General features: G+C 44.3%; 1 long non-coding RNA gene across 1 annotated transcript; it reads left to right on the top strand.

Annotated features, from left to right (window-relative positions):
- The first annotated feature begins 797 nt into the window (after positions 1-797).
- LOC126442679 (uncharacterized) lies at positions 798-17,125 on the top strand. The gene is made up of 5 exons (XR_007581599.1): positions 798-917; positions 1,207-1,319; positions 7,556-7,787; positions 12,895-13,371; positions 13,578-17,125. It is a non-coding gene; the product is annotated as an uncharacterized LOC126442679 (long non-coding RNA).
- The last annotated feature ends 9,297 nt before the right edge of the window (positions 17,126-26,422 follow it).

The following is a 26,422-nucleotide window of genomic DNA, read 5'->3' on the forward strand; positions in this document are numbered from 1 at the left end:
CCGACCATAAAAACCCGCTGAAAGTCACTAAAATCTTGATAACGCGCCATTGTAGCAGCAGTAACCGATCTAACAACTGCGCGAGACACTTTTGTCATATACAGGCGTTGCAGACCGCAGCGCTGTATTCGGCCTGTTTACGTATCTGTGTATTTGAATACGAATGCCTATACCAGTTTGTTTGGCGCTTCAGTGTAGAAAGATTGCCCGTTCTCCTCTACTCCGTTTGTACGCGCTCCTCAGCGAGTGACGTTCTCACAGCGTCTTCTGGTAGCATTGAATCCCGCGCTGGCCGTTGTCGTGATGTTTCGGCTCAGCGGTGTGTTATCCACATGGTATGTTCAGCATCAATCATTTCAATCCACAAATATATTTTTACAATAATTGCAGTTACGTACAAACTCTCTCAGTTAGCAATTCAACACTAAAAGCCAGGTACGGCGAATCTTTTTTTTTTTTTTTGTGGGAACAGTAAACGTGAGTTTCTGGACATCACCCACAAGTCTTTTAGTTGAACTAACTGTTGTACTGTTCTCATAAAATGCATGTGGCAGACGTACGCAGAAAACGAAAGAATAATTTTTTGTCACGTCTGTGTGTTGGCAGCTGGCCGCTCTGAAAATAAGAAGGAAAACGGCTGCGGTCAAGGCGAGAGGCGCCGCACTTCCTGTGGTTTCACTCAACCGGCGGAGAGACTTCCTGTGCGCTCTTCGCTGTACTGGGACTGTTCTGCGTGCGACGCGCGCTGCGTGTGTCGCCACCTCAGTCAGCCTCGACAGCCGACGACGCGTCCAGCGGGCGTAGCTGCGTCGCCGCTGGCTCTGCTGGCATCAAACGGGGCCTCCGTGCTGGACTGCGTCTGCAGCCACGTCGGCCGCGGTGAGGGAGAGGTGTTTTCCTGCAGCTGTCAGCGCAGGGTAAGTACTTCCTCGTACATCACAGAGTCAAACGGCGCTATACACCGCGTCGTTTCGAACTTGTGAGAGGCCGCTGGGCTTTTGCATACTGCTACGAGGCAAGACTAAACGTCGCCAGCCTCACAGTGAAGGACCATGTTCATTAGGGGGAAACTACACTTAATGTCAACATTTAGACGAATGGAATTTGTTCTCCATTTTGCGAATCAGAAGATAACACAAAATTCGATTTGGCAAGGCTTTAAATTAATGATCTTCAGTTGTTTACTGGATTTAAAACGTTTTCCAGGTGTAAGCGAATAACACGAAGTCAATCGCTGCGAAATGTGATAGACAGGATGCAGGATCCAACTACTCGCCAGATCCTACATCACCGATGCAAGTTCCTGAAAAGGATGTGATGTAAGTGCCCTTTATGTATTTCTATAATTTTTACATAATTATGAACGTTGTAGTCATTACAGAAGGGATCAATAGCCTAACAATACCGCCACTGAAAAGGGTTATAACTGCTTAAAGGATAACAATACTTCTAGAGAATCTATAATAAACTTCAAATTATTTGTGTCTTTGAGCAAGTGCACTGAATTGGAAGCCTGAGCATACGCAGTGATCTGTGGCCGAAAAGTTTCTTATCATGAGTGAAAATGACGCATGCTACACAGAAACTAAAGGCATCTGAGCACCAGCTGAAAAATTGAAACTAGATTACGCCGATTACTTGCATAAAATGAGCTGTTTTGGAACATTACTAGTTCACACAATTTTCGTGTTTTTTTTTTTTTTTTTTTTTGAGTCACCAATCTTCTGATTGATTTGATGTAGCCGCCACAAATTTCTTTCCTTGCCAACCACTTCATCTCACAGTAGCACTTACAATCTACATCCCCAATTATTTGCTGGATGTATTCCAATCTCTGTCTTCATCTGCAATTTTTGCCTTCTACAGTTCCCTGTAGCACCACGGACGTTGTTTCCTCATGTCTTAATAGATGTCCTATCATCCTGTACCTTCTCCTTGTCAGCTGTTTTCCACATATTCGCCGCGCGGGGTAGTCACGTTTAGCGCGGCTTCCCCCATCGGAGGTTCGAGTGCTCTCTCGGGCATGGCTGTGTGTGTTGTCCTTAGCGTAAGTTAATTTAAGTCAGATTAAGCAGTATGTAAGCCTAGGGACCGATTACCTCAGTGGTTTGGTTCCATAGGAACTTACCACAAAATTTCCAATAAAAGTCCCACATATTCCTTTCTTCTCCGATTCTGCACACAACTTCCCATTCCTTACGTTATCACTCCACCTAATTTTCAACATTCATCTGTAGCACCACATCTCAAACGCTTCGATTCTCTTCTGTCCTGGTTTTCCAAAACACCTTGCTTCACATCCATACAATACTGTGCTCCAAACGTATTCTCAGATATTTCTTCCTCAAATCAAGATCTGTATTTGATAGTAGTAGCTTTCTCTTGGCCAGGAATGCTCTTGATGCCGCTGCTACTCAGCTTTTTATGTTCTCGTTGCTCCATCGGTCATTGGTTATTCGATTTACAACACAATTAATATGTTCGTATCACAATGACCAAGACAAGTACACAACGGTGTGCACATAAGAAGTTAATGAGGATCCTCAGTGTTGCTTCCCAGCGTCTGGTTACTGTAACACAGAAGCAACCTTTGGCAGCATATTATGATGAGAGAATTGTCGTTGCAGGAAGTGAGATCCCAGTGAGCTGTTTTGGCAGACAGGGAGACCCACACTCACGTAAGAGGACCTGGCCCTCTGCGAAGTTTTTCTAACGGGATGTCCACACATGAGAATGGCCAGCTCACCATCTTCATTTCGCCAGTCAAATCACTTGACTACAACTTTCAGAGCCGTTCCACAACGCTCTCTGTTCTCATTCCAGAGGGTACCCAAACCCGCCAACAAATTTCCATTCTGAATGCACCCTTCATCACTATCTGCAATGAGGTCCTCTGGCATCTGCAACCACCATGTTCACCTGTGTCGTCCATTCGCCCCTTGTCTTCGTCAAGCGCCTTTTGCTACTGTGCACATATCTGTGTGTCTGTAGCTGGGCAAAACCTGGGCTCGGAAAGCATCCGCCTCACCTAATCTTCCGGGGTGGCCGAGCGGTTCTAGGCGCTACAGTCTGGAACCGCGCGACCGCTACAGCGCAGGTTCGAATCCTGCCTCGGGCATGGATGACTGTTATGTCCTTAGGATAGTCAGGTTTAAGTAGTTCTAAGTTCTAGGGGACTGATGACCTCAGATTTTAAGTCCAATAGTGCTCAGAGCCATTTGAACCTCACCTAGTCAGAACAGTGGCGCCCAACTGCCCTCCTGCAGCAGCAATTCGAGTCCACCGCCGGAGGTTGGGGACGAGTTTCACCACCTCTCCACCTCAGCACAGCTCGACGTCCCATCTGGCTAATAGCTTACGACCTATGCCTGTTTCTGTATATGGATAGCTCGTCCAAGTGGTCGTGTTCTGTGCGAACCGATTCAGTGACAGTAGTGAGTACTCAAACTGTCTGTCTAACATCTACGACTGTCTCGCAGCCGCGCGGGGTAGCCGTGCTGTCTCGGGCGCCTTGCCACGGTTTGCTCGGCTACTCCCGTCGGAGGTTCGAGTCCTCTCTCGGGCCTGAGCGTGTGTGTTGTCCTTACCCTAAGTTAGTTTAAGTTATATTAAGCATTGTGTAAGCCTAGGGACGGATGACCTTAGCAGTTTGGTCCCATAGGAACTTACCACAAATTTCAAATTACTGTCTCGTATTTGTTGCGTACCGTGTTTAAAATCGAGGTACTTTGAATACAATGATCGCCTTAATTCCAGCGAGATTCTCAAAAATATTGGTCATGAGGAACTCGAGTAGCACTTTATACACAAGGCATTCTGAGAGCTAATGTTCAAGGCAATCAAGTGGAGGATTTATTAACTCGTGAAGAACATATATCATACAAAATATTATTAAAAGGTGTACTAATACATGTGGTACCACGACTCAAGACGGATACAGAATCATACAACATGTGCAGAAGTAACCGAAGGGAAGTGTGCTGTAACCATTACAGATCATATTGTATGTTAATTGCCTGCTATACAATGCTAATAATAATCTCATAAATTTCTCAGGTGACGAAATTGTACCTTGAAAAGCTCCACATATACCCACTCACAAATTTACATGATTTCGAACTCATACAGACATTGGCAGCTTTCTTTAAAGGTTCATAAATACGAAACTTTGCACCCCTCCCCCCCCCCCTATTGGAATCAGTGAAATTGTACAAACAGTTTGTGGAGACAGGAAATGGAAGAATCAGATACGGTCAATCGTAGTTAAAGCAGGTGGTAGACGACAGGTTATCAGTAGAACACTAGCGAAATTCAGTCAGTCTGGCTTCCAAAATGCTCGTGGGGCCCATTCTAGAATATTACTGTGGGCACCACAGCAGACAGCACGACGAGAGGATTTTGGGAGTGTACAGAGAGATACGAAGGGTGTCAGGCTAGTCTGTGTTTTGCGAAAGTGTCACAGGAGTGCTGTAGAGCCTAAAGTGGTTGGGGCTTGGAGATAGGGGTCAGCTTTTTCAACAACGAATATGAAGTATGGAATCTGGGACTATACTACAGCCACCCACGCATTGCTGTGCTTGGGACCATGAAGACAGGATTAGATAAATTACACAGAGTAATTTGAGGTGACACTCTTTCCGAGAACCTGATGCAAATGATTCTACAATATAAAGTACCTAGTACCAAGAACGTCACAGTGGTTGCTAAATTATGAATACAGAGACACACTTCTGGCCATTACAACTGTTTTATGAATGTGTGATGTCTGAAGCAGCAGACATCATGCAGAATCCGCAGTTGGGATGAATATAATGTAAATTGAAGGTGGAGTCAGGTGAAAGGAAATGCAAGAACAGACAATAGGGATACAGATAACTGATTTGTCGCGACGGGCTATGAATCCACGACATCTGCGTTCGATCTCTAGAGGGAATCTAAAATCAGTGAGTGTGGAGGACATGTGTGAGACTGCAAGTAGGTGGCGCCTGGGCCGCCCGGGAAGCACGCCGGGGATAGTCCGCGCGTTGGCAACAAACGATCTGCCTGGGTGGCGCAGTGGTTAATGCAACCGTCTAGTAAGCAGAAGATCCCTGGTTCGAGTCCTTGTTCGCCTGGTCCGACACACATTTTGACTCTTCGCCGCTCATTCCGTATAAAGTCCAGATGCAGCTGATGTTATTAGTTTCTTTCCCTTCCTTTCCTTTCTCCCACCTGCACCTTCAATTTACGTAACATTACCACTGTAACACAAGCCCAGACACGATGGACAACATGAGGCCTTGAATTATTTGCTCGAAAGATAATGTTAACAAGCTCTTAAAAACAGTGGGCAGCCACCGAACTAGACAAATCGGAAATATGGGCGGCTGCTGTCCACCTTACCGACTATGGGCTACGTACAAAATAGCACCCCATACAATGCTGCCAGCTGCTGCCCATGCATGGGAACGACAAATGCAGCGTGGCTGCCTATGCTCTTCTTGGAGCCTCAACACATTGACACATCCATCGCGATGCTGCAATGAGAATGGCGACTATCCTGAATAGACGATAGTGTGAGATGCCCTGTTTTCGGGTATCTAAGAAAATCTAAGGATATGGTTGGTTAAAAATCAGCTGAAATTTTCCAAAAAATACGGATTTATGTCCGACATAACATATTTTGGTTATATACATCCGTTTATAGCAAAACTCAACAGATAAGATTTAATAATTTATATCAAAGAAGTTTTTCATTTGGGGGTGTGTACTTAAAGGATGAGCAATTTCAAATTCTCGGTCTCTTAATTTCATAAGGAAAATTCTAAATTCCATACCTATAGAAATATCGTTTTATTACAAAAAGTTATATTGAGATATTCCAGTTCGATTACAATAATGATACTCTTATAACTACATTTATAGTTTCCACATTTGTACATCTTCCATCCAGGTTTCTGAGTCCCAGTACACAGCTCATGTACCCAACGGAAACATTCTAAACATCTTACCCAATCTTCCCCTGATTTATCTTTATGGTATGAGACAGAATAATAGAGGCAGTCCTCATGTGCGCTGTCTTTGTCGTCTGTCAAGAGGAGGGAAACAGAATCCTTAGCAAATGATAACTCATATGTCCATTTTATTTCCTCCCCCCCCCCCAACTCGTTATAGGCACCTTGGTGTTGTTCTGGCTGACCTTTTGGGTGCCTTAGTGTTTTTACCTTTTACAATATTGTCCTACTTCTTCTAAAATTGCTGTGTTGCATTCTAGCTTGTCTTGAGTTGACGACTCTTCCTAAAGCACATTTTCCGTCTACCCTAGAGCCCAGTTTCTCTTCCAAGTTTCCTGACTTTACGTAATCTAAAAGCCTAAATTTTGCCACCTGAAACACTTTAGACGCTTTTAAGAAACCCAGTTCATTGCCTTCCTCATATCCTCATCTGTCCAGCCATCTCCTGAAAAGAAATAAAAAGCGAAATCTAGAAAGAGGCACATTTGTTAGATGGTCGAAATTGTCACCATAACAGTATCCGAAATCAGGCACCCTTACCTCTTGACAAACATGGTTGACCTATCGAAACATTTAATGAATTACTGCATTCGAAAGCTACTCACAGGTTTCGATAATATATCACCAATAAATAAGACTAAAAAATCAACTTACCATGCGATTGCGTTGCTTACATTAAAAAACTAAACTAAACTCTGCCCGAATAGGCCATGGAGACCCAACGGTACCGACCGGCCGCCGTGTCGTCCTGAGCCCACAGGCATCACTGGATGCGGATATGGAGGGGCATGTGGTCAGTACACCGCTCTCTCAGCCATATATCAGTTTAAAAGACCGTAGCCGCAACTTCTCGATCAAGTAGCTCCTTTAGTTACCAGGGCTGAGTCTGCCCGGCTTGCCAACAGCACTTGGCAGATCGGATGGTCACCTGTCCAAATGCTAGCCCAGCCTGACGGCACTTTTCGATGATCCGATGGGAGCCGGTGTTACCACCACGGCAAGGCTGTTGGCCGTTTCTTACACTGTTTCTACAAAATATTACATTCAAACGTAAGATATTAAGAAAAAAATTAGTTACAAGCACAGAACGTGGCTGATATGCTTGGCAGTTAGCAGGATAGTAAAATGGTGGCAGTGCATGGATTTCATCTAGTTTCCGCTTTGAGAGCACTGTCCAAAGCCAAAATAGCCAATCACCTGGTATTGGGCCACCATCAGAAAACAGGGCACCCTAGCCTATGGTGGTTACCCCAGTTTACAGCTTCGTCATTGGACTCACCAGCGTCATCGCACCTCTCATTGCGTCCACGTCCAGGTGAGTCGCCACCATTGTCACAGCGGTGATAGCCAGCTGAAGCGCTGATGTACTGCTCGTGGAAGCATGTAGTGCACTTCATGCCTTGTTGATGTTTGTCCATTGCCCCTCTCGTGTTGTTGCAGTTTCAATGGATGGTGTTGTTGATGTAGAGGCGGGTAATTAAAGCCCTGTCTGAGCAGAGTGCAGCCCTCAAGATGACCGGAAAATGTTTTACAGGAAGTCACTGGATGTTGCAACTGTGCAGGACCTCGACACGCCTTGCACCGCGGTGCCGGTTGTGGCGCACCCGGCACAGAGTAGCTGGTGTCACGGACCACCGTCGCCTGCAGAGGGAGACCAGCAGCCCAGAGACGAGGAGGGGCGCGGCGGCGCCCTGGTGGCTGTTCGCAGCATCACCTGGACCTCTGGCAGGGGACTCAGCGATGGCCTCGCGTGCCTCGTCGCTGCCGACTGCACCAACCCCTGCTCCGTGCACAGTACGTACACCACTGAAGGCTGCAACCACTGATTATGCATCTGATCCTCCTCTCCACTTGTTACATTCGTTCTGTCTGCTGTCACTTGTCCTGTGTCCTTAGACTAAGCATAAGTGACAACACATCGGCCAGCCACTAGGAGACAGCAGGCTATGACGGCGTAAACACCGCATCTAGCTTCGTAAATGTCCTCTATTAACAAGGAACAGAGTAAGAGTGTTCAGGTATAACCCAGCTTAAGCCACACACTAATGATCAGATCCTGCAGGGCCACCATTCTTCGGAGATGTTGACTGCTATGTTTCAGCCGCTGTTCCAAATACACTGCCGGAGGAAAACTGTACACTATCGTCAAGGGCTGTGTAAGAGTGTGCCTGGAGCCACTCTGCGGCAATTCCAGAAGTGTGGGGTGTCGCATTGTCCTGCTGGAATTGCTGAAATCCGTCGGAATGCACAATGGACATGAATGGATGCAGGTGATAGACAGGATCACCAGTGAGAGCCTTATCTAGACGTATCAGTGGTCCCATATCACTCCAACTGCACATGCCCCACACCATTACAGAGCCGGCAGCAGCTTGAACCGTCCCCTGTTGACATGCAGGGTCCATGGATTCATGAGGTTGTCTCCATGCCCGTACACGTCCATCCACTCGATACAATTTTAAACGAGACTCGTCGACCAGGTAACACGTTTCCAGTCATCAACAATCCTATGTCCGTGTTGACGGCCCAATCGAGGCATAAAGCTTTGTGTCGTGGGGTCATCAAGGGTACACGAGTGGACCTTCCGTTCTGGAAGCCCATAACTATGATGTTTTGCTGACTGGTTCGCACGCTGATACTTGTTGATGGCCTAGCGATGAAATCTGCAGCAATTTGCAGAAACGTTGCATTTCTCGCACATTGAATGATTCTCTTCAGTCATCGTTGGTCCCGTTCTTCCAGGATGTTTTTCCGGCTGCAGCGATGTCGGAGAGCTGATGTTTTACCAGATTCCCGATATTCACGGTACACTCGTGAACTGGTCGTACGACAAAATCCGCACTTGATGACTACCTCAGAGATGCTGTGTCCCATCGCTCGTGCGCCTATTAAACGACGTTCAAACTCACTTAAATGTTGATAACCTGCCATTGTAGCAGTAGCCACCGGTCTAACAACTGCGTCAGACACTTGTTGCGTTATACAGGCGTTGCGACCGCAGCGCCGTATTCTGCCTGTTTACATATCTCCGTATTTGAATGCGCATGCCCATACCACCTTCTTTGGTGCTTCTGTAATTTGAATACTGAAGAGTCTTAGTCATTCATTTCTCTCGGAGATTGGCGATAAAATGGCGCTGATAAAGTCTCTCTGTGCAGCTTCTGTTTTCACTCTATAGGCACAACGGTGCTGAGTGTCTAGGTAAACAGTTTCTGAAAGTTTCGTTTTGTGGTACAACCACGCCCCGACGACGAATAAGTACTCCTGGTTAACGGCTTCAGCCATATGTACAGGATAGCGTTGTAGGCCGGCAAGAAAGAACATACATTTATAGACAGACTGCCACACATGTAGACCTCAAAGCACCGGCGCAGAGTCGCAAGTTTCAACACTCGTCTGCGGAACATCATCCTTAGTTTAGGTCTCCGAGTTTCTATACAGTACAGACGCACGTCAAGGGAGACGCGTTGTGTGAGCGGCGGTGGCCGACCGAACACCATCTAGGCAATAAATAGAGGACACGATGTACCTAGTGTGTCATCAGGGACCACAGAGAACTGCCAGCTTGCATCAGCATCAATGTCGCATGTGCCTCTAGCCAGGCTACTGGTGACACCATGACACTACTAGAGTCATAAGAGAATGCCCGTACAATGAGCTAGTGATGGATTAAAGAGAAATCTGCAAGATGTATTGGTGTGAACCCCACACCTCATTCTAATTACTTTCTTTTGGGAAACTTAAGTTTCGATTTACCCAAGAATATTATCCCATAAGGCATCATTGAAAGAAAAAAATGCAAATTAGATTGACTTACTGACTGTTATATCCCTAAAGTTGGAAGCTGTTCTCATGTCAAAAATAGCTACTTGTAATAGTTTTAGCAGGAGTACTATAAGGTTTTCCCAGTTCAAGTATTCATCAAAAAGCACACCTAGGAACTAATGAAATATTAAATTCTCTTAGTAACCAGAAGTGATCCCCTGTGACTTTTTGTGATCTCTCAAAGGCTTTTGACTGTGTAAATCATGGAACACTTCTAGATAAGCTCAAGTACTGTGGTATAAATGGGACTGCACTGAAATTGTTTAAATTATACCTAACTGGAAAGTGCAGAAAGTCGAAAAAAGCAGTTCACATAATATGCAAAAACTGGTGATTTCTCAAACTGGAGAACAATCAAGAATGGGGTGCCACAAGGTTCGGTCTTGGGTCCTCAGCTGTTCTTATATATATTAATGATGTGTCATTCTATATTCACGAAGATGCAAAGCTGGTACTTTTTGCTGATGATACAAGTATAGCTATCACAACCAACAAACAAGAATTAAATGGTGAAATTGTAAATGATGTTTTTCAGAAAATCATTAAGTGGTTCTCTGCAAATGGGCTCTCATTAAACTTTGACAAAACTCAGTATATACAGTTCCACATAGTAAATGGAAAGGCACCATTAGTAAATATAGACATTGATCAGAAATCGGTAGCTAAGGTACAATATTCCAAATTTCTAGGTGCATCCATTGATGAGGGGTTGAATTGGAAAAAACACACTGAAGATCTGCTGAAACGTTTGAGTTCAGCTACTTATGCTATTAGGGTCGTTGCAAATTTTGGCGATAGATATCTCAGTAAATTAGCTTACCACACCTTTTGTCATTCTCTGCATTCATATGGCATCATATTCTGGGGTAACTCATCATTGAGTAAAAGAGTGTTCATTGCACAAAAGCGTGTAATCAGAATAATTGCTGGAGCTCATCCAAGATCATCCTGCAAACACTTATTTAAAGATAAAGAGCTAGAGATCTTCACTGTACCCTCACTATATATGTATATGTATATATATATATATATATATATATATATATATATATGTATATATATGTATATATTATATATATACACTTATGAAATATGTTGTTAACAGTTCAAATGAATACAAAAGTAATAGCAGTGTACATGGCTACAACACCAGGAGAAAGGATGATCTTCACCACTCAAGGTTAAATCTAACTTTGGCTCAGAAGGGGGTAATTATGCTGCCACAAAAGTCTTTGGTCATTTACCTAATAACATCAAAAGTCTGACATATAGTATTTAAAAGGAAATTAAAAGAATTTCTTAATGGCAACTTCTTCTACTCATTAGATGAATTTTGGGATATAATAGGTGGGTAATTTCCCCAACACCCACAAAAAAAATTAAAAATATTCAGTGTCATCTAATATGTTGTGTTATGTAATATCTTGTATAGACACCTGTTATTAACCTGACACGTTCCACATCAGTAGGAAGTGTTGTATTCATGATCTATGGAACAAGTACAAATCTAATCTCATCTAATCTAATATAGATGAGCTTTTAATGGTGTTTTCTGAGAATTGTTTGGTGATTCTCTGAAGATGACCTCACCACAAATTTTGAAAATCCATGCTACATTCATTTCTGTAAAACAAACAGAGCCACACCAACAGCTGATGTAGCACATGAACAGGAGTCAGTAAACAGTGCAGAATGCTGCAGTTATTTGAGTGTAGATACTGACGAAAATTAGAACTGGAGGAAGTTGCTGCTCAAGAAACTGAGTTGAACTTCATTTACTCTTCGTATAATTATGGTTTTGGAAACAAACGAATCAAACTCTTGACAAGTTTTACACATTTTCACTAAAAAAAATTCTTACAGAATAATTGTCTGGGGCAGCTCATCACTTAGAAAGCAAATATTACACAAAAGCGAGGAGTAAGACCTGCGCAGATAGTCACGCAAGGTAACACGCCGTTTCTGGGATTTGGGGAGCTGAGCCTGACACCAGAGAGAATCCGCCCGCGCGTTAACGATTTAGGCTGGAAGGCTGGCGAGCTGGCCGGACTGGGCATGGGTTTTAGGTGGTTTTCCACGTCCCGCTAGGTTCGATACGTAGGAACTGTACAAATCAGGTAAATTTTTCGAATCATCTGACATCTGGCTAAATGAATTCCAGGCTGGTTACCACGTTACATGCTACATAGACATTTAGTACACGTTTTCACACTTCCACATAGGATTTACTCTACAGAAAGACAGATGGTGTACACTGATTCCGTATTGTTGACTGTAAATGTGTAGTCTTTTTGAACCCACAGTCTAACCACCTGTTTGGCCGAGGTCTCTGACGCACCCTTGTTCAGGGGCTCTATACCCGGAGCTAAACTGGTTAGAGCCCCAGTGGTGGAAAAAATTACCACTGCCAGTATTTGGCCGTCAAGGGGAGGAGAGGTGGAGACGTAATGTTCCTGGTCACCAGACTTGGCGCCAACGTCCTGGTTTAACTGCCAGGCCTCTCTGCAGCGCCAGATGATGTGAGGGCGTGCGACACTGTCGATGGTGATCCGTCTGTCGGATGGGGACGTTAAGCTCTGCGGCCCACATGGTGCTATTCGGAAGTAGTCGGTTATGTGCCGGGAATGGCTCCCTTATTTCACCATCATCATAATCATCATAGTCATATCACACAATACAAGCATTACGCTACACTGCACTACACACACACACACACACACACACACACACACACACACACACACACGAACACACACACACACATAGGATATATATGTAGTATTACACCAAGTTGGTTTAATGGAGCGTGTTCGAAATAAACAAACAAAAACCAACACAGCATAAGCGAGCAGTACGGATAATGTGTGGTGGTCACCCATGATCGTCATGTAGGTGTGTCGTTTTCAAGGGGTTAGGCATCTTAATTGCACTATGACGACACATATATTCGCTAATGGAATTGGTTATAAATAATGCATCACATTTTCAGAATTAGTGTGACTTCCATACTTTCACCACGTAGATATCGACAGTAGCTTCTCCATATTTCCCCATCACCATAGCTGTTTTCTTTCAGGCTGCGGTCGACGTGCCAGCAGACGCAGTCCAGCACGGAGGCCCCGTTTGATGCAAGCAGAGCCAGCGGCGACGCAGCTACGCCCGCTGGACGCGTCGTCGGCTGTCGAAGCTGACTGAGGTGGCGACACACGCAGTGCGCGTCGCACGGAGAACAGTCCCAGTACAGCGACGAGCGAAGCGGAAGTCTTTCCGCAGGATGAATAAACCACCGGATCTCAGCCTCATTCAATTTTCCTTTCAGAATGACCTGCTGCCAACACACAGTCGTAACAGAAAATTATTCGTTACTTTTATGTGTACTTACTTATACTCTACGCTTTCAGAACGACAACGACTTTAACTAAAAGTTTTGTGGACCATGTCCAGAAATTCTGGTTTACTATTCCGATACCAAAATCGTCAGGCCAGCCCTTCCTTCGCATGAGCCGAAGGATTAGGACCACTGCCCAGCGCGAGACAGAATGCCAGGAGGAGGGTTCAAAGGGCTCTGAGCACTACGGGACTTAACAGCTGTGGTCATCAGCCCCCTAGAACTCAGAACTACTTAAACCTAACTAACCTAAGGACATCACACACATCCATGCCCGAGGCAGGATTCGAACCTGCGACCGTAGCAGTCGCGCGGTTCCGGACTGAAGCGCCTAGAACAATGAGACCACCGCGGCCGGCGCCAAGAGGAAGGGCTGTGGGAACGTGACGCGCTGAGGAGTGTGCAGAGTCGCAGCAGAGAAGAATGTGGAGTAATTCTAGAAACGGCCAGGGCTGCAAAGTGGGAAAACAGTTGACACGTGCGACTCTGACAAAGCACAGAGTGTTATTAGCCGATGCATGGGAATGAAACTGGTTGGAGGACAGAGAAACCACAGGAAGGAGACAAGGTGTCGGTAGGGGACGCCTTATCGCAGGTTGTGGAAGTCAAAACCTTGCCCGCTCTGTAGTGCAGGATTGGCGGTGATCTGTGGCCAACCTGACGGCAGAGCACAACCCTGGTGCTGACGACCCTTACCTGATACCGTGGTGACACGACGCCATCGTCAGCTGCGACTGCAGAGAGCACAGTGAGTTTGAACAGTAGATCAATGGTAACCCGTCTCCAGATAAACAGATTTGTTTGATACCTCAGATCGGTGGTCGGGTTGCTGATACGCCATCATCCACGCGAGCAGCTGCAGCAGACCCCAGACGTGAGTCGGTGGGGAAAGTGTTATGCTGTGTGGGACATTCATCTGGGCGTCCTCGAGACCTGTGGCATCATGAAAGCTGTTCACTTGGGCAACATTACTGCGGACCACCAGCACCCACTCATGAATGGTGTTTCCTTAACAGCAATACCATCTTCCAGACGAACAACTGTCTATGCACAATACTGAAATTGTCCTATAGTGATTTCTCTGCTCTCATCCCGATGCTTCGCATCTCTGAAGCTATTGGGTCTCAGGCCAACCCCACAAATAACTGGCCCATAATTTACATTTATTGCGTGACCTGTGCGCATACGTCTGCTGCTGTACACCTCCGTAAACCTACCGTGGGTTTGTCGAAGACATGCCATCCTGAATGCCGGCTGTATTGCGTTCCACAGATGGACCAACACGCCATGTGTCTCATACATTTACACATGGTTAAAATATTTGATCGGCTTGCTTACGATTTCGTCGGATTTGGATTCTATAACACCAACACTTCATGGTACTCATCATTTTCACTAGTTCATAAATAATGTTTTATTTCTATTTTCCACATAATTTGTTAATATTCATGTTAATTTGTAATTTAGCATTTAACATGTCCATTTTCTGTATGTGAATTGTAAACTGTGACATATTGTATAGTGTATATATTATTCGTCCGTTTTGTTACAGTCCTAGTGACAATTTTTTTTCTCAAACTGAATCAATAGATGCGAGTTGCTGTTTTTTTGAGTCGTACGATACCATTTTTGTTTTCGTTTGTGCAGTACCTCATTTTTTGCACATGAACATGGGTTTTCATTGTACTCATCCATTATATCTGGATTTTATTCTATGTCACATTTATAAGAATATTCGGTATGCTTTCTATGTAAAAGTATGGGCAGCCTAGAAATCCAGCAAAGCTGGTAATTTTAACGAACGAAAATGAATGAGATGTTACATCTCGTAAACTGAAAACAATTTAATGAAATAAATAATTGTAAGAACTCTAATTTCGTTGAGACCATCACAAGATCACAGAGAATATTTTGTTTTAATGACTGAAGATATACACTGAAGAGCCAAAGAAACTTGTACACCCGACAAATACATAGTGTAGGGCCCCCGCGAGCACACACAAGTGCGGCAGCAAGGCGTGGCATGGCCTAGACTAATGTGTGAACTGGTGGTGGAGGGAACTCAAATCATGAATCCTGCAGCGCAGTCGATAAATCCGAAAGAGTACGAGGGGGGGGGGGGGGAGATCTCTTCTGAACAGCACGTTGCAAGGCATCCCAGATATGCTCAATAATGTTCGTGTCTGGGTAGTTTGGTGGACAGCGGAACAGTTCAAAGTCAGAAGAGTGTTCCTGAAGCCACTCTGTAGCAATTCTGGATGTATAGGATGTCGCATTGTCCTGCTGGAATTGCCCAAGTCTGTAGGAATGCACAATGGATATGAAAGAATGCAGGTGATCAGTCAGGACGCTTACATATGTGTCACCTGCCAGAGTCGTATCTAGACGTGTCAGGGGTCCCATATCACTCCAACTGGAAACGCTCTAGACAATTACAGAACCTTCACCACCTTTAAAAGTCCTCTGCTGGCATGCAGAGTCCATGAATTGATGATGTTGTCACCATATCCGTACACGTCCATCCGCTCGATACAATCTGAAACGGGACTCATCCGATTAGGCAACACGTTTCCAGTCATCAACAGTCCAACGTCGGAGTTGAAGGGCCCAGGTGAGGTGTAAAGCTTTGTGTTGTGCAGTGAACAAGGGTACAAGAGCGGGCCTTCGGCTCCGAAAGCCCATATCGATGATGTTTCGTTGAATGTTTCGCACGCTGACACTTGTTGGTGGTCCAGCACTGAAATCTGCAGCAGTTGGCGGAAGGGTTGCACTTCTGTCACTCTGAATGATTATCTTGAGTCGTCGTTGGTCCCGTTCTTGCAGGATCTTTTAGCGGCCCCAGCGATGTCGGAGATTTGATATTTTACTGGTTTCGTGACATTCACAGTACACTCGTGAAATGATCGTACGGCAGAGTCCCCGCCTCATCGCTACCTCGGGGATGCTTTGTACCATCGTTCGTGCACCGACTATAACACCACGCTGAAACTCATTTGAACCTTGATAACCTGCCACTGTATCAGCAGTAACCGACCTAACAACTGCGTCAAAACTTGAGTTATATAGGCGTTCCCGACCGCAGCGCCGTATTCTGCATGTTTACATACCTCTGTATTTGAATACGCTTGCGCATACCGGTTTCTTTGGCGCTTCAGTGTATATTGGTACAGGGGGAAACACTGTTCTCCGAAATATGTTACGAGATTATTAATTTATACACTGCACACGTTGGATTCACAAATTATACAGCGAAGTATGTTATAGTATATACTACATAATACAGGGCTATACTATACGATAAAACCGTTGGAATCGACTGTTCAACGTGGATGACCTATAACTGTGAAGTAAAACTACATAATATATTTATATTTCAAATCACAATCCCATTAGTTATTGGTAACTATCTTATAGATTTAATAAAGCATCCAACTACAGAAAAGTTTAATTATTTCTTGGCTAAAAATACATGGCATTAACAGCTGGAGACGATTACAGAATGGATCGCTGCTTGATCCCTGAGCAGCTCTTTTTAGGTTGTAAGGTGGTTATGTCATTTTGAGTTTTTTGTGTTGTCGATGTGCATGCTAGAGAGAGAGAGAAAGAGAGCATGTTACGTTACTGTTAAGCAATCTTTGCTCCTGTCGTGGTGCGGTCTTTGCCTCTGCGCAGTCTGATTCATTCTTAGTTGAAGTGTGGTAGTTGATGGACATGTTCAGTGGTGCTGCGTCGACTTGTGATGGAGTCTGTTGGATGAAGGAAGAACGATTGTAAAGGACAGCAAGGGTGAATATGATGTATATGTTGGTTAGTCATTGTTCACTTTGTTAAGCATGGTACTGTTCAGACCAATGTTATGTGTACAGATGACGCGAGATTTTACTCTATCTTTTTGAATAAACACTTTTCTAAAATCGTTTCTTGGAACATTATTTCATAGGAACGGTTACTCTCCCCACCCCACTGCTTATCATTATGCATTACCACGTGAAACAGTTCGAATATATATTTAGAAACAGAAATCTAGCTTAGCCGTTGTATGCTTTCTGTTTGCTGTTGGGCTTTCGAGATATCTGCAATAATATTTTCAAGACGCAAGGTAAGTGGAAATTTTGATTGGGGCCACATAATTGGTTCAAATGGCTCTGAGCACTATCGGACTTAACTTCTGAGGTCATCAGTCCCCTAGAACTTAGAACTACGTAAACCTAACTAGCCTACGGACATCACACACACCCATGCCCGAGGCAGGATTCGAACCTGCGACCTTAGCGGTCGCGCGGTTCCAGACTATAGCGCCTAGAACCGCTCGGCCATCCCGGCCAGCGCGGCATAATGGTTTTACTTAAGTTGGGCGTTTAATATAAAGAGAAGCTGAATTCAGATCAGTTACAGTTCAGTTCAAATTAGGCTCTATTTAGTCAAGGGTTAGCATACGAGTTTATGTTGGATAACAGTTTGTGAGTACATAGTTTTCGTAACATGCAGATTTTTAAACCGTGGGGGGTAAATGTGGGCTGAATTTCATAAGAAACAATATTGTGGGGAGGATACATACGGCGACCTTGGTGCCAGGTTAGTAAGTTGATTCTCTTGGTAATATGTAGTCAGATAATGTTGATTTTCTCGAAAGTAAGAGATGCCGCTGCGCTCATTTTACTAATGTTGCACTTCTTCTTCAGGCAATGACTTTAAAATCATGTGTCCAATTTGTGAAATTTTATGTCGTGTGACGCTTATTGATTACTCTATTACATAAACTGTCGGCATAATAGTACACGTTCTGTGTGAATTTGATTCGTTGTTCAGTATTGGCGTGGACAGTAGTAAAATTTTATTTTTGTTTGCTTGGTCACTGTAGGAATTCTGTTTTTCCTAAAAATCAGTATTTCACCATGTTTGGTACAACATAAAACAATATCAAAATCCGTCGTAGCACAAGTGAACAGGGTGTTGCAAAGTAACGATTTAGTACAGGATGAAACGAACTACGTTGAGCAATTTGCAAATACCAGTAGTTTACGTCAGACTCCAGCAAATTGCGCGGATCCACAATTATTAACCAATTTATCAAACAATAATGAAACAGAACAAGCGATAGGTAGTGAAAAAGCAAATTAAGAAGTTGAGTTGGTCGGCGATAAGTCGCCACAGTCTAGCGAAGGCTTAGAAATGTCACCACAGTAGTGGGAATTTTACAATAACTGGTAACAGACACGTCAGAATCAGGTTTTGCTTAATGCCTTTTGATCGAACACAATAGGCAATGACATCAATGTGACTGGTGAGCCAGTCCTTAAAAGAGTTCTTGGAACTCAGTAATGCAAGCACAGTTGACAAAATTTACAGTATTTTCTGCATTTCTATCATGTCTGGCTGAGGAGCGGGGTTACAGTGGCGCAGGGGGCGTGGAAGTACCTCCCCTCCTCCTCCTCCTCTTCCATACACCCCTGACACGTGGCCAGATGCAACGATGCTGATGTTATGATTCCCACTATGACCTTGGAGACAAAGAGGAGCTCATTATGATGACATGAGTCCCAGTCCCCTCGCTCTCCACCTCCTAGGCTTTGTCAGGTAGCTGGATGTCATGAGTCCCATGAACTCCTTGGAGGTAAGGAACTGCTGGTAATGACCTCAGCAAAATATAGCAAGCACAACTGCATGAGTATGGTAGGATACACGGAATGACACTGAAGATAAAAAAGAGCTGGTGCTGACGACTGCGAAATATAACAAGTTAGATTGTATGGCGTTTCTGGAAAAGACCTTTAGGTCAGGATCATAGTTATCCAGTGCCAGCAGTCCCACACTACTTACTGTCTAATCCAAGCTGCAGACACAGTGGTAAATTCAGTCTGAGATAAGAACTTACGATGCATTCCAATCATATAGATTATATAGCAGTAAGCTGTGTATGACGCAGTTTTCGCTAGTTTAATATAAGGCTTATTTCTGCCCTTACCAAGTACTTTTTACTAATGAAATAATGTAGAGATTGCTTCAAACACCTTGTGAGTATGCAGTTGGGTGAAGTCTTCGGCAAACACCGATATTTCGCCACTTTCGACTTGAACATGATGGAGTGTTCACCTGTCCAAACATCAGCACGTGTTGAAGATGCCACTTAGCTGTAGTCCTGTAAGTTGTATAAACGTTTTATATGCTGGGAAAAAGAGAATAGAAGCATTCGAAACGTGGTGCTACAGAAGAATGCTGAAGATTAGATGGGTAGATCACATAACTAATGAGGAAGTATTGAATAGGATTGGGGAGAAGAGAAGTTTGTGGCACAACTTGACCAGAAGAAGGGATCAGCTGGTAGGACATGTTCTGAGGCATCAAGGGATCACCCATTTAGTATTGGAGGGCAGCGTGGAGGGTAAAAATCGTAGGGGGAAGCCAAGAGATGAATACACTAAGCAGATTCAGAAAGATGTAGGTTGCAGTAGGTACTGGGAGATGAAGAAGCTTACACAGGATAGAGTAGCATGGAGAGCTGCATCAAACCAGTCTCAGGATTGAAGACCACAACAACAACATGCTGGGAAAAGCAAATTTCAGACATAGAAGTATTGTTTATTGGTAATGAAAGGAGCATTTTTTAATTGTTGTTGTGTTTTGTAAAGGTCACTCGAGAAATATAACTGTATTGTTTCCTCAAGAGAAAGACTACTTACATTACCTTAAGGATCTCTTGAGCACTGCTCTTATGATAGTGTTACTCGAGTAGTTATATGTACTACATAAACATGGATGCAAATGAATGGTGATAGGACTAATATTTCGTATTCCCTGTTTTAAAAATAGCAAAAAATTATTTAGTTACGTCTTGTTTAACTTCGCATATGGTCACAGGATGGTAAGGTTGATGGAAACATCCTTATAAGCAGGTGGAATGAAATGACCTAATGGCATTTTTGGCCGGGAGACTCCACCTGGGGCTTGTTCAGCTGTGTAGTGTAAATCCTTTCGTTATGTGATGCCACTTCCGCTTCTTGCTGTCGATGATGATGAAATGTCAATGAGGACAACTCAACATCCACTCCAAAAGTGGATAAAACTTCTGATCTGACGAGGAATCGAACCCGAATCCCCTGTGTAGCCTTCCACCAGACACCCCACTGCCTTCACGTGTCGCCTGTCTGCAGCCCAGTGCACAGTGACCCCTCTCACCCTTCCATCCACATCTGCCCCATCTGCCTACAGTATTCACCGATCTTCATTTCCTCCTCCTCAGCACCCTGGATCCGCCTCCCACCTGTTTCCTCTCCAGGAGCCCTTTGTGAGCAACAGTCTCTTCTGACACAAATCCCATCGTCAATGAGGTAGGTGGGAGACATCAAACATTTTGACGACTAATTTTTGATGCTATCATTTTTGTTAAGTTTTTTTTTAAAATTATGTCATTAATAATAACGTCTATTAGGCTAGATGACTAAGTACAACACTAGGTTTAAGACAGAAAATCTTCTTTTTTTTAGTGAAGTAACGTAATGTCTATACTTTCTTTGAAAAAGTGCGAGTTTTAGTAGTTTAACATTCTCTACTTCCATGGTAAATTTTATGTTGGCTTGGGAGCTGTTCAAATGTCTTACGAAGTCACCGAGTTGTTCTTCACCATGGCTCCACACAGCGAAAGTATGATCGACGTATCTGTACCACACCCTAGGTTTGCAAGTCGCCAAGTCCAGTGCCTGTGTTTCGAAATGTTCCATGAAGAAGTTGGCCACCACTGGCCTAAGACGTCTTCCAGCTGTTCGTAGAAATTGCCATTCCACGTGAAATAGCTCGTGGTGAGAGAGGTTTGTGATGTCTTGTGGGAAAATGGAACCGATGTGCTCCAGAGCGTCACTGAGTGGCACTTTCGTAAACAAAGAAACGACATCAAAGCTGACCAGGATGTCGTTCGGTGCAAGTTTGAGTTTCTTGAACTTCTCAGTGAAATATCCAGAGTCCTTTAGGTATGTGTCGGTCTCCCCCACGTGTGGCTGGAGCAGAGAGGCCAAGTGTTTTCCCAGTTTGTACGTCGGTGAGCCAGGAGCGCTAACAATCTGTGCTAGTGGAACGTTGTTCTTATGGATCTTAGGTAATCCATACAGCCGAGGTGGTAGGGCTTCTGTGTTGCGCAGGTTCCTCTGTATGTCCACGGCAGAGAAAACACCTTGATTAACCGATTCGTATTCCGTGTTAACCGCTGCGTCGGATCTAATAGGTCTCGGATCTTTTGCTCATAATTTTGAATAGCAAATATGTTTGGATTAATCGCGCCAGTTCCCAGTCGTTTTCTACTATGGACTATTCAAACACTTCGGAGTGCGGTCACTACATTTTATATGGGCAGCTACTAATGATACATGTCTCCTCTGGCGTCATGAAGGGTATTATGGTAATGTTTAATACGTTGGCGGAATGTGTAAGATGTCACATCACTACTTCGCGGAGGCAGAAGCGACTACAGCGAAACCAGTTTGGCAACAGAGGGTGGGCAGTTCGATTGTCGAGGCTCGTCGCCCGCCGTATTCCTAACGATGGATTATATGTGCACCTTTTACACGTTTTAAAAACGTGTTAAAGCTGTAGCAAGACAAAAAGTAAGCCCTTAAAATGCTTATACTTGATATTATGACGAATCATTTTAGTGAGAAGAGTATTAGGACAAGCTCTGTGGACTGTAGGGGCTTCGCGTGTTGCGTTGCAGAGTAGGTCGTAATAAACAAGACGCCAGTGTCGATGTTACGAGGTCTCGGTTGTGTACCATGGAGCGCGGCCTGCCGCGCTGGGTACAGAATGTACGTAAATTTCCTCAAGCAGGTGTCTACACGTGCACATCACGCGTCTCCAGGGCTGCCTTGGCGGCGCTGAGTCGTCGGCACTGCATGTGGTGTGGACGAGTGTGCCAGCGCTACCAACACAGACGCTCAGTTGAGCAGCGACGTGTTTGACGGTGACCTCTCGTTTACCTCGAATGAGAGTCCGCAGCCTCCAGCGTCGCAGGAGTCGCAGCTGTGCGTGGCCGGCGGGCCGGCACACGGGAGGACCGACGGGTTTGCGCAACGTTGCTGTCGAGACGACGGACGCCTCGCCCCACGACTCACCGTGCTTTTGTTCACTGCCAGCTCCGGCTTGGAAAGCACCTCCGTTGCCATTGTGAAGGCTACGTATCGTGTCACCACCTATCGGGACTTCATGAAACTATGAGGGCTGAAGCGGGAGTATTCCACGACTCCCCACAACATATTCCGCCTTTTTTCAACCGAAACTGGCGGAGAAAAACAAATGTATAGCGTTACTTACTGAACGTCCCTCGCAAACCATAAATTATAAATACTGTCATTACTCGCAAAGTACTAATTAGATTTTGAAGAGCGAAATGCTGTAGATTTTGCCTCGTATAGAAGTACAATACTAACACAAGAAACTACAACAGTCCTATTTCAAAAATCGAAATTGATACCGCCATCACTGTGATTTGTACAAGTATGAAAGAGACTATACGTCATTCGCTGAAGCCTTTCTCACAATATTTAATGTAGATGAAAATCGAATTTCAGTACCTTAAGCAAGTCCAGAAATATGACTTGTGCTGCCCAGCTACATCACCGTGTATCTTGCGATGAATGATCAGTGTGTTAATGTGGCCTCACTCGTTTTACGGGCGTCTGTCTACAGCTCCACATGAGAGCGACCCTTCAGTGATTGAAGGCAAAGTGATTCTGGTGCTGGAAGGCTGCGGCCGCTGCCATTTAATCACTAACACATGTTACGCAATTTGCTTTTAAACCCTCAGGATACAAAAGTGAACCAAAAGAACCAAGGCCTGCGGAATAGATGACACTCCCTCAGAGTTGCTAAGATGCCTGCTACGCCAGCCATGGTAAAGCAGTTTTCCCTGGTATGCAAAATATAAGAGGCAAGCAATGTATCCCCAGACTTCAAGGGAAATATAATGATTCCTGTTCCAATGGGCGCAGGTGATTACAGGTGTGGAAACAGTAGAACTTCAGTTACCCGACCCTCCTTAATTCAGATATGTGGTTCATCTGAATCTTTTTTTTTTTCTTTTCTTTTCTTAAGTATGGTAACTATACAGTACTGCAGTGGGAATAATCGATGGTGACAATCATTAAATTCAAACACAGCCAGCCGGCAAAAAGGGATCCAAGCGCAGTGTCGGTTAACTAGTCAACATGGGGGTGTGTAGTGGCCTCTTTAGGCCCATCTGTTACGAATGTAAAGGGACGTCACAGAGAAGGTACGCGGTCGTGTCCACGGTCAACAAGATGGCTGTCTTGCAGAGGATGGATAAAGGAGAATTGTTGAAGAAAATTGTTGTGGAATTTGTTGTTGGGGCTTCAACGATTTCAGATAGGAACAGGAAACTCAAAGAAATTGAACATCTTTGTTTCGAAATAGTGACGCCTTGTGGTGGTATTTCCTTTTGTTCGTCTTCGGCCAATGTAAACAATTCGGCAGAGACACCTGTATGGTCCTGCTGAGCACAAACAATGTACGAATCTGTCTAAAGTTAAATTCACCGATTAGTATACTATATAAAATTCATTGTACGTTTTCCAGTACCTCATCAAAATTTATGTGAAAATAACATACAATTTGAGTGTTGTCATGAAAATAAATTTAATGTGTTTAAATGGCATTTAACTAATACACATTAGTTAAATGCCATTTAAACACGTTCTGACTCTTTTTCTTTTTCTTTTCCGGGTTGCCTCTGTCCCACCTACACACACACCTGCGTCCACATGACTGCTGTGCATTTCACACTTAAGTGCCTGGCAGAGGAATCACCAGACCACCTCCACACTCTGTCTCCACCTTTCCGTTCTCGAACACCGTGCGGGGAAAACGACCACTTAAACCTTTCGGTGTGAGGTGTGTGTCTCCTAGTTCACCACAGTGATCATTTCTCCCTGTGTAGGTGGGCGTCAACAAAATATTTTCGCCTCTCATATCCGTGTAACTGTGGCCCAATATCGTGATAACACAAAATGTCCTGCCCCTCTCTCAAATTTTTCGATGTCTCCCGTCAGTCACGTCTGGTAAGGATCCTGTACTGCGCAGCAACACTCCAGAGGAGAACGGACGTGTTTCGTGTAGGCATTCTCTTTGGAAGACCTGCTGCACCTTTCAAGTGTTCTGCCAGTAAACGCCGTCTTTAGTGAGCCTTCCCCGCAACATTGTCTACTTGTTCGTTGTATTTTAAGTGGTTCGTAATTGTAATCTATAGATATTTAGTAGAATCGACGGCCTTCAGATTTATGTGAGTTATCGTGTAACAGAAAATTACCGGATTCCTTTTATTCCTTTTAGTACTCGTGTGGATCGAGTCAACTGCCGCTTCTCGTATCACGCAGATATTTTATAGTTTGCAACTTCGTCTGGCGAGAGATTCAAATTGAAAACATTTTATTTACCATAAATTTACAAAAACGGATTTTTTCCGATAGCGTGAGAGATGTTGAATTCTTGGGCCGCATTTATACTTGCTTAGAGCCGCATGCGTCCCGTGCGCCACGCGTTGGACACCCCTGATATAGATTAACGACAGCAGAGGGCGCTGTAACACATTCTTGGGGAACGCCAGGTAGGACTTCTGTCTTAGTCGATGACGTCTCGTCATTTACTACGAACTGTGACCCTTCTGATAGGAAATCACAAATCCAGTCGCTCAAGTCAGACGGTACTCCATAGGCGTGCAGTTTGATTACGAACATAGTGTGTTCCAGAATCCTACTGGAAATCGACGTCAGTGATTTGGGTCTGAAATTTAATGGATTATTGCTGTTCCCCTTCTTGTGTACTGGTGTGACCTGTGCAACTTTCTGGTCTTTGGGTACGGGTCTTTCCTCGACCAAGTGCTTGTATACGATTGCTAACTACGGGGCTATCACATCTCAAATCTAATTGGTATACAATCTGGACTGGAAGACTCGCCCTCATTGAGTGATTTAAACTGCGCAATTACACCGAAGATCTCGACTTCAAAGTTTCTCATGTCTGCAGCTGCTCTTGACTTGAATTCTGTAATATTTACTTCATTATCTTCGCTGAATTTCGGGAAACCGCTTTTAGTGACTGTCATAGGCAACATCGTCATTACTGTCGCAGACTGTGGGTGGTGGCTGTGTCTTTGTGCTGGTTTACTTTTACTACGATCTGAATCTCTCTGATATTCTGCCAGTTTTCGAGGTAGAGTTTCGTTGTGGAAACTATTAAACTGATCTCACGTAGAATTCCGCGCTAAATTTCCAGCTCCAGTAAGAACATCGCCAATCACGATTTTGCGTTCTTTCTGTCTTTTGAGGTCCGTACCACACTTCGTAGTTTTCATGCACCATAAGTGTACCTGTCAAGTGAATATGACCATGACCCTAATTATTAGAAAAGGCAGATAGTGCTGAGAACACATCATATCTCTACCGTTACTGTTTGTTCGATGTAAACCGCACCTGAATCGTGTGATAATGCATACTGGCATCAAAAGGAAGAGAAGCAAGGAGGGACAGAGGTCAACAAAAAAATGGTTCAAATGGCTCTGAGCACTATGGGACTTAACTTCTGAGGTCATCAGTCCCCTAGAACTTAGAACTACTTAATCCTAACTAACCTAAGGACATCACACACATCCATGCCCGAGGTAGGATTCGAACCTGCGAGCGTAGCGGTCACGCGGTTCCAAACTGAAGCACTTAGAACCGCACGGCCACACCGACCGGCAGAGGTCAACACACTACACCGAATAGCTAAAGGAGATATGACTAAGACCATAGCTCAATATAAGTCATACAAAAACTTCATGATGCAGCCGCGTTGGAATTGCGATAAATGTCCCCTAAAGCTTGCGAAATATATTTAATCAACTGGAAACACCCCTGCTCATACATGTCCAAGACGATGGAGTACACAACATAACCATAGGACCTAAGCGAAACTTGCTCACTTTTATAGTTTTAAATAATGTTAGCATTTCGAACAAGTTTAGTCATTAGAATAAGAGTAGTTGTGGGAATAAGAGAAAACATTTTTGAAAATCAGCCGAACGACGTGAAACAATAATCGTGAATTACGATACGTTCAAGTTTCCAGAAATGTGTTTTGCATTCGGAATGTTTGTCCTGGTTTGTACGACTGGCAGAGGTCAGGAAGTGTCAGTACATCCTCATAACCTGTAACTCTCACTCGACAGACAGTTTCA

This window comes from Schistocerca serialis, unplaced genomic scaffold (assembly GCF_023864345.2).
Source record: "Schistocerca serialis cubense isolate TAMUIC-IGC-003099 unplaced genomic scaffold, iqSchSeri2.2 HiC_scaffold_1400, whole genome shotgun sequence".
In the NCBI taxonomy this organism is placed as follows: Eukaryota; Metazoa; Arthropoda; class Insecta; order Orthoptera; family Acrididae; genus Schistocerca; species Schistocerca serialis.